Below are 8,942 nucleotides of genomic sequence, written 5' to 3' on the forward strand. Positions count from 1 at the left end.
CCAGCATGAGAACCTGATGCTCTTAACGATGCAGGTTCCAGGGCCCCGTGCTGGCCCTGCTGAGTGAGAAGAGCTCAAATGAGACCCAGGAATTTGTATATTAACTACCTCCCACGTGAGTCATAGGCACAATAGGTTCTGAGAGCTGCTTATATATTCAGTCCAAAGCACTGAAAAATAACACCGGGCTAATCCCCACCTGTCTAGATGGCCTTTAATTCATCAAATAACAAAACCAAATATACCTCTCACTTACCTCTCCCAGGTATCAAAATGCTTTGAAGGGTGACACTCTCTGTGGTGGAACATTCTTCTGGATGTCTCTCATCTCTCCCCTCCACACCTCCAACGGCCTGCTCCCACCCAATTCCCCAGAGAGCAGCCAGTTTTCTGAAAAATAACTTCCTCTTACTTTCCTGCCTAGAACCCTCCAGTGGCTTTCCGAAACACTCAGAACACTCAGAATGAAATCCAGGCACGTCTCCAGGGCCACCAAGGAACACAGGACCCAACCCCTGTCCTCTTCCCCTCTCCAGCCTCATTTCACACCATCGTCCCCCTTGATTTCGGTTTACCATTTCCCCTTCACAGATGCCTTTTTTCAGATCCCCAGTAAACCTACTTTTCTTTAAGGGCCCTTGAACTTGTAACTGAATGGGCTAAACTTGGGAGAGAGGGTCTAATCAGAAAAGAGCTTTATTCTTCTCCCGCCACTGGGCTGAAAAATACTCTGTTGAACTGCTCTTCCCTTCCCGTGAAAACGATGCCCAACAGTGCTCTTAGCTTTTTGCTCATTTTCTAAATAAAAAATGTGTTCCCACCCCCAGTGTGAAGCTAGCCCTCCGCTCGGGAAGCAGCACAGGTTCCCAAGGAGCGGGATTTGTGGGAAAGATGCGACGGCTGGTTTACAGACCTGTGTTGTCTTAACTTGATTTGTCTCTGGCTTTCAAATGCCCTCAGTCCGGGCTGACACCCAAGTGTTAGCTCTTCCCTGCAAGGCCCACCATACATTCTTCACAGACAGCAGCACTGCTGCCAGCCACAGGGGCCTTGGTAGTGCGCTGTTCCCTGATGTGAGCCATGCATTCTTGGAGCGGTTATTCAGACCTACATCCCCAGCTGCCCCATCCTATACACACCCTTGGAATCCTCTCCCTTGCAGTCAGTCAGCCTCTGGGTCGGGGTCCTTCCAGGCCGTGCTGCCTTCAGCAGAGCCTACAGGGCTGGTGGGCACTGTCCCACACTGGGGCGCCACCAAGCCCTCGACCCGCCAGTGTCACCCTACTGCCCTCTCCTTTGGCTCTACCATGGCCGGTTTCCCCAGCCAGCTTCCTATCTTCAGACTTTTCCAGTCCAAACCTGGGTAACCGACTTCTTGCCACTCAAATCTCAGATTCTTCAAGAAGTGCCCCTCACTTTTCTTTGCTGGGAGGCTGGTGTCTGAGCTTCTGTAAGCAAGTCCTGAGAGATGGAATAGAATTCCAGTTTTCCCTTCTTGCAAACACCCCCGTCCCCCGTCCCCCTACCCCCCAAAAATGTTCAGCTGTTGCCTCTTGCCAATGACTTAGAGGAAGGACCAGAACTAATTCCCTTCTACCCATGGAGAAAGATAGGGAAACGCTGCTGCGTTTTCTTCCCGGCAAACGCACTTCAAGGCATGCTGCACTCGATGACTCTAGCCTTTTCTTATACACCCTCCTTGTACGAGCACCACGTGCACCTCCTAGCCAAGTCCTGTAGGGGATGTTTCTAGTATCTCTCTTCAGAACTTGGGGAGATTTTATCACCCACTGCTCTGCGTTTCGGGAATTTAGTCACCCTAAAAAGAAAAACCTTATTCCTTAAGTTGTTCTGTTCTGATTGCTTTCATTATCCATCCATGCATAACAAACTATCCCCAGAAGTAGTGACTGAAAACAACACGTTATTCTTTTTTACGATTCTCTGTGTTGACTGGCCTCAGCTGAGTGGTTCTTCTTTTCTGTGTCATTTGTGTTCACTCACTTGGTGGCATTCAGTTGGGTTGGCCTGGAAAGCTGATGAAGTCTTCACCCAGATGGTGCTCAGCGAAGCCTCACTTTATAGCTTGGGCTTCTTGACAGCATGGCAGTTTCAGAGCAGTTGAACTTTTTAAAAGGCAGCTGGCTTCCAAGAGGGAAAGCAGAAGCTACCAGGCTTAAAAGATAGGTTTGGAGCAGGCATGTCTGCATCTGCCAGTGAAGGAAAAAAAGACTGCCTCTGGATAGTAGGAGTGGCATGCCCGTAAAGAAAGGGAAGGGATTGACAGAAGCCATCTTTGGAGGCTGTTTATCATACTGACCCCTCTGCCTGGAATGTTCTTTCCAAAGATCTTAACATGGCCACTGGCCCCCTTCTCAGCATTCAGGTCTCAGCTCAAATGTCATCACTGGCCTGTCATCACCAAGGTACTTGCCAACTCCACCCAACTCACATAACCCTACAGTCACTCTGAGTTTACTGTCTTCATTTCATTTCATTGTTTTTTGTTTATTGTATATTGCCATTGTTTATTATTATTTGTATATTGTCTCTACTTAACCTTCCATTCCCTATGGGAATGTAAGCTCCTGGATAGAAAGGAACTTGGCTTCTTTATTCTCTGCAGTCTCTACATCATCCACAAAAGAGAAATGACTCACTAACTCTTTGTGAAGAAATTAACACCTAGCTCAGTTCTACCATGTTCAAAGCCAGCTCTCAGTAATAGTGGTTCATGATAGGACCCAGGAGTCCCACTACTGAGCATATGCCCTGAGAAAACCATAATTCAAAAAGAGTCATGTACCACAATGTTCATTGCAGCACTATTTACAACAGCCAGGACATGGAAGCAACCTAAGTGTCCATCAACAGATGAATGGATAAAGAAGATGTGGCTCTTATTCAACATAGTTTTGGAAGTTTTAGCCACAGCAATCAGAGAAGAAAAGGAAATAAAAGGAATCCAAATCGGAAAAGAAGAAGTAAAGCTGTCACTGTTTGCAGATGACATGATACTATACATAGAGAATCCTAAAGATGCTACCAGAAAACTACTAGAGCTAATCAATGAATTTGGTAAAGTAGCAGGATACAAAATTAATGCACAGAAATCTCTGGCATTCCTATATACTAATGATGAAAAATCTGAAAGTGAAATCAAGAAAACACTCCCATTTACCATTGCAACTAAAAGAATAAAATATCTAGGAATAAACCTACCTAAGGAGATGAAAGACCTGTATGCAGAAAATTATAAGACACTGATGAAAGAAATTAAAGATGATACAAATAGATGGAGAGATATACCATGTTCTTGGATGGGAAGAATCAACATTGTGAAAATGACTCTACTACCCAAAGCAATCTACAGATTCAATGCAATCCCTATCAAACTACCACTGGCATTTTTCACAGAACTAGAACAAAAAATTTCACAATTTGTATGGAAACACAAAAGACCCCGAATAGCCAAAGCAATCTTGAGAACGAAAAAAGGAGCTGGAGGAATCAGGCTCCCTGACTTCAGACTATATTACAAAGCAACAGTAATCAAGACAGTATGGTACTGGCACAAAAACAGAAAGATAGATCAGTGGAACAGGATAGAAAGCCCAGAGATAAACCCACGCACATATGGACACCTTATCTTTGATAAAGGAGGCAGGAATGTACAGTGGAGAAAGGACAGCCTCTTCAATAAATGGTGCTGGGAAAACTGGACAGGTACATGTAAAAGTATGAGATTAGATCACTCCCTAACACCATACACAAAAATAAGCTCAAAATGGATTAAAGACCTAAATGTAAGGCCAGAAACTATCAAACTCTTAGAAGAAAACATAGGAAGAACACTCTATGACATAAATCACAGCAAGATCCTTTCTGACCCACCTCCTAGAGTAATGGAAATAAAAACAAAAATAAACAAATGGGACCTAATGAAACTTCAAAGCTTTTGCACAGCAAAGGAAACCATAACCAAGACCAAAAGACAACCCTCAGAATGGGAGAAAACATTTGCAAATGAAGCAACTGACAAAGGATTAATCTCCAAAATTTACAAGCAGCTCATGCAGCTCAATAACAAAAAAACAAACAACCCCATCCAAAAATGGGCAGAAGACCTAAATAGACATTTCTCCAAAGAAGATATACAGAATGCCAACAAACACATGAAAGAATGCTCAACATCATTAATCATTAGAGAAATGCAAATCATAACTACAATGAGATATCATCTCACACCAGTCAGAATGGCCATCATCAAAAAATCTATAAACAATAAATGTTGGAGAGGGTGTGGAGAAAAGGGGACACTCTTGCACTGCTGGTGGGAATGTGAATTGGTTCAGCCACTGTGGAGAACAGTATGGAGGTTCCTTAAAAAACTACAAATAGAATTACCATATGACCCAGCAATCCCACTACTGGGCATATACCCTGAGAAAACCAAAATTCAAAAAGAGTCATGTACCAAAATGTTCATTGCAGCTCTATTTACAATAGCCCGGAGATGGAAACAACCTAAGCGCCCATCATCGGATGAATGGATAAAGAAGATGTGGCACATATACACAATGGAATATTACTCAGCCTTAAAAAGAAATGAAATTGAGCTATTTGTAATGAGATGGATAGACCTAGAGTCTGTCATACAGAGTGAAGTAAGTCAGAAAGAAAAAGACAAATACCATATGCTAACACATATATATGGAATTTAAGGGAAAAAAATGTCATGAAGAACCTAGGGATAAGACAGGAATAAAGACGCAGACCTACTGGAGAACTGACTTGAGGATATGGGGAGGGGGAAGGGTGAGTTTTGACAGGGCGAGAGAGAGTCATGGACATATACACACTAACAAACGTAGTAAGGTAGATAGCTGGGGGGAAGCAGCCGCAAGGCACAGGAATATTAGCTCGGTGCTTTGTGACAGCCTGGAAGGGTGGGATGGGGAGAGTGGGAGGGAGGGAGACGCAAGAGGGAAGACATATGGGAACATATGTATATGTATAGCTGATTCACTTTGTTATAAAGCAGAAACTAACACACCATTGTAAAGCAATTATACCCCAATAAAGATGTTTCAAAAAATAAATAAATAAATAAAGAAGATGTGGCACATATATACAATGGAATATTACTCAACCATAAAAAGAAACGAAATTGAGTTATTTGTAGTGAGGTGGATGGACCTAGAATCTGTCATACAGAGTGAAGTCAGTCAGAAAGAGAAAAAAATACCATATGCTAACATATATATATAGAATCTAAAAAAAAAAAGGTTCTGAAGAATCTAGGGGCAGGACAGGAATAAAGACACAGACATAGAGAATGGACTTGAGGATATGTGGAGGGGAAAGAGTAAGCTGGGACTAAGTGAGAGAGTGGCATGGACATATATACACTACCAAACATAAGGTAGATAGCTAGTGGGAAGCAGCCGCATAGCACAGGGAGATCAGCTTGGTGCTTTGTGACCACCTAGAGGGGTGGCATAGGGAGGGTGGGAAGGAGGGAGACGCAAGAGGGAGGGGATATGGGGATATAGGTATACATACAGCTGATTCACTTTGTTATGCAGCAGAAAGTAACACACCATTGTAAAGAAATTATACTCCAATAAAGATGTTAAAAAAACAATAGTAGTGGTTGATGGACACAAATGTCTTTATATCTACCCAAGGTTTCATGGGAGAGTAACATTTTTAGAATATTTAAAAAAATCTCTAGAACAGTAGAGACAATTTCTCAGTCAAAGTTTGACTCCAATCACACTTTGGATTTCTCCCAGATAAAATGCCCTCAGCTTTAATGAAACTTCTTAATGTTAATAAATGGCTAAACAGAATTTTATTTTCTTCTTAGTCAAGGGAGAATATTAATGTTACACCCTTGATGCTGTAGTAAATCAACATCATTAAGGGAACCATACCTTAAGGTGGGAATGGACAACCTGCAGTTTTTATGCCATTAATTTTATTGGGATAATAATGATAATAGCTAAGTATCTCGAGCACTTAGCCTGAGTGCCTGGTTCTGTGCTAAGTGCTTCACGTGGACCAACTCTTGGATTAGTCTAAGCACAATGACCAGAAGAGTCTTTTGCTGCCTTTCTGGCGACTGTCTATAACCTCTAGGAATATGCCCTTAATGAATATCACCATTTGAACAACTTCCTCCCTGATTCTCTGCAAACTCTACAAGAAGAGAGAGAGATACTTTGATATATTACCTTTTTTTATTAAAGTATAGTTGCTGTACAATATTGTATGTGACAGGCATACAATATAGTGATTCACAATTTTTAAAGGTTATACTCCATTTGTAGTTATTATAAAATATTGGTTATATTCTCCATGTTGTACAGTATTTTACATCTAACAGCTTGCACCTCTTACTCCCCAACCCTTGTCTTTCCTCTTCCCTTTCCCCACTGATAACCACTGGTTTTTTCTCTGTATCTGTGAGTCTGCTTCTTTTTTGTTGTATTCACTAGTTTGTTGTATTTTTTAGATTCCACATATAAGTGATATCACATGGTATTTGTCTTTCTCTGTCTGACTTATTTCACTTAGCATAATGCCTTCCAAGTCCATTCTTGTTGCTGCAAATGGCAAAACTTTGTTCTTTTTTATGGCTGAGTACTAGTCTATTGTATATATACACACCACATCTTCTTTATCTATTCATCAGTTGATAGACACAGGTTTCTTCCATATCTTGGCAATTGTAAATAATGTTGCTGTGAACATTGGGGTGCATGTATCTTTTTGAATTGGTGTTTTTGTTTTTTTCAGATATATACCCAGGAGTGGAATTGCTGGGTCATATGGTAGTTCTATTTTTAGTTTTTTGAGGAACCTCCATACTGTTCTCCACAGTGGCTGCACTAATTTACATTCCCACCAACAGTGCACAAGTGCTCCCTTTTCTCCACACCCTCAGCAACATTTGTTATTTGTGTTCTTTTTGATGATGGCCATTCTGACAGGTGTGAGGTGAGTCCTACTGTGGTTTTAATTTGCATTTTCCTGATGATTAGTGATGTTGAGCATCTTTTCATGTGCCTGTTGGCCATCTGCATTTCCTCTTTGGAAAAATGTCTATTCAGTTCTTTTTTTAATTTTTTAATCTGGTTAGTTAGGGTTTTGTTTGTTTGTTGATGTTGGCTTATATGAGCTTTTTATATATATTGGATATTAGTCCCTTATCAGTCATACCATTTGCAAATATTTTCTCCCATTCAGTATGTTGTTTTTTCATTTTGTCAAAGGTTTCCTTTGCTGTGCAAAAGATTTTAAGTTTAAATAGGTTCCATTTGTTTATTTTTGCTTTTATACCTTTTAACAGTGGTTACCCCAGCCCTAGAGTAACCATGTTATAATACACTTTACTTAAACATAAGATTCGCAAGCATTTCTTTCTTACTTTCATATGTTAGTAGACTCTTGTCCCCAAAAAACTCTGTCTACTTCATCAAGAAATACTAATTGTATGAGTTTTAGCTGTCTCTATAAAATTGCATTTCTATTTAATGGCATCTTTCTATAAATAAGTAAGGACAATTGCAAGCTCAATAATTTATAAGTCTTATTATGTACCTCTGTTTATACCTTAAATAACAACTTTTGAACGTGAATCTGTAATTATATGATATGTTAAATGCTATTCTAAAACTCAGTTTTTATTAACATCCTCCCAAACCATTTAAATGTGTTTTGACTTTCCAAGTTGACCAGTTTTCATAGGCTTTTCACAAATACTATCTCATAAGGCATAAAACTAAGGAATGCTTGGAAATAACGCCCATTCAGTTGTTGCCTCTCAGTGCCCACAACATAGCTGACTATTCCCTGCTGAAAACTCTGGTCTCAAGATCACTGTGCATTTAATTGATGGCTAATGTCTTCATTACACAGCTGTTAGTCCATCAAGAAGATAGTTAATGAACTTGGCAATATACATTGCATTAACTTTTTGCCCTAAGGTTAATCATGGGATTATTTTCAAATGTGCTTTTGATGTGCTAAGCTTCCCTAATAAATATGATTAAGTAAGATAAGTTGAGAGGAAGAACATCAATTCAATGAAAATTTCTTAACATTAGGCAGTAGGTTTATATATGAGTAAAGGGAAATTTAATGTCTGTACTTTATGGCTCTTAAAGGATATTTGGCTGTGACCCAGATGCTAAGCTTTACCTTCACTGAGTTAAACCAGGAACACTGATTTATACACCAATATGATGTTCTTCAACTGAGTACCATTCAGGGCCTTATTTTTGCAAATAATATGTTCTTTTCCTCTTTCTTTACATCAGAATAAGCATTATACTTCTTAGCTAGAATAATAATAGAGGATATTCTAAGATTCAATCAATGAGGGGAATAAACAATGTTGAAATAGTAGACTCCTAAGAACAAAATGTGTTTTATTAAAGAAACATTCTCCCAAGCATTGTAAGTAAATTTACATTAAATATTAAAGCTTTCTAAAGAAAAATCTATTTACTCACTTAAAAAAAAAAAAAAAAGAACAGTGCAAAGTGCCCTTGCTGTTGCTACTGAAACTACTTTTGTCAAGACTATCCCTCTAATATCCATCCTTCTGAGTGCTATAATTTTAGCCCTTACTGACTCATTCAATATAAGACTAAACTCTAGGAATAGCAATAAACTGTCCAGCATTTAGAACAACAAAGACAGTAGAAACACATTTTGTGATATAATTCTCCTTATCTTAGTTTCTGTTAGTCTTATTAAGAAAAATAGTCTTGGATTTAAAGTTTCTATCATTTGTCCAGGTCTAAAATGATGTTTTCTAAAAACATTTTAATACAGTCGATTAAGTCACTTTCTCCTGTGCCAAAGTCCCAGAGAGACTATAATAATGGCCTCAGTTTGGGAATGATGGCAACCACCATTGAAGAGAGGAA

The sequence above is a fragment of the Phocoena phocoena genome, chromosome 3 (genome assembly GCF_963924675.1).
Source record: "Phocoena phocoena chromosome 3, mPhoPho1.1, whole genome shotgun sequence".
In the NCBI taxonomy this organism is placed as follows: Eukaryota; Metazoa; Chordata; class Mammalia; order Artiodactyla; family Phocoenidae; genus Phocoena; species Phocoena phocoena.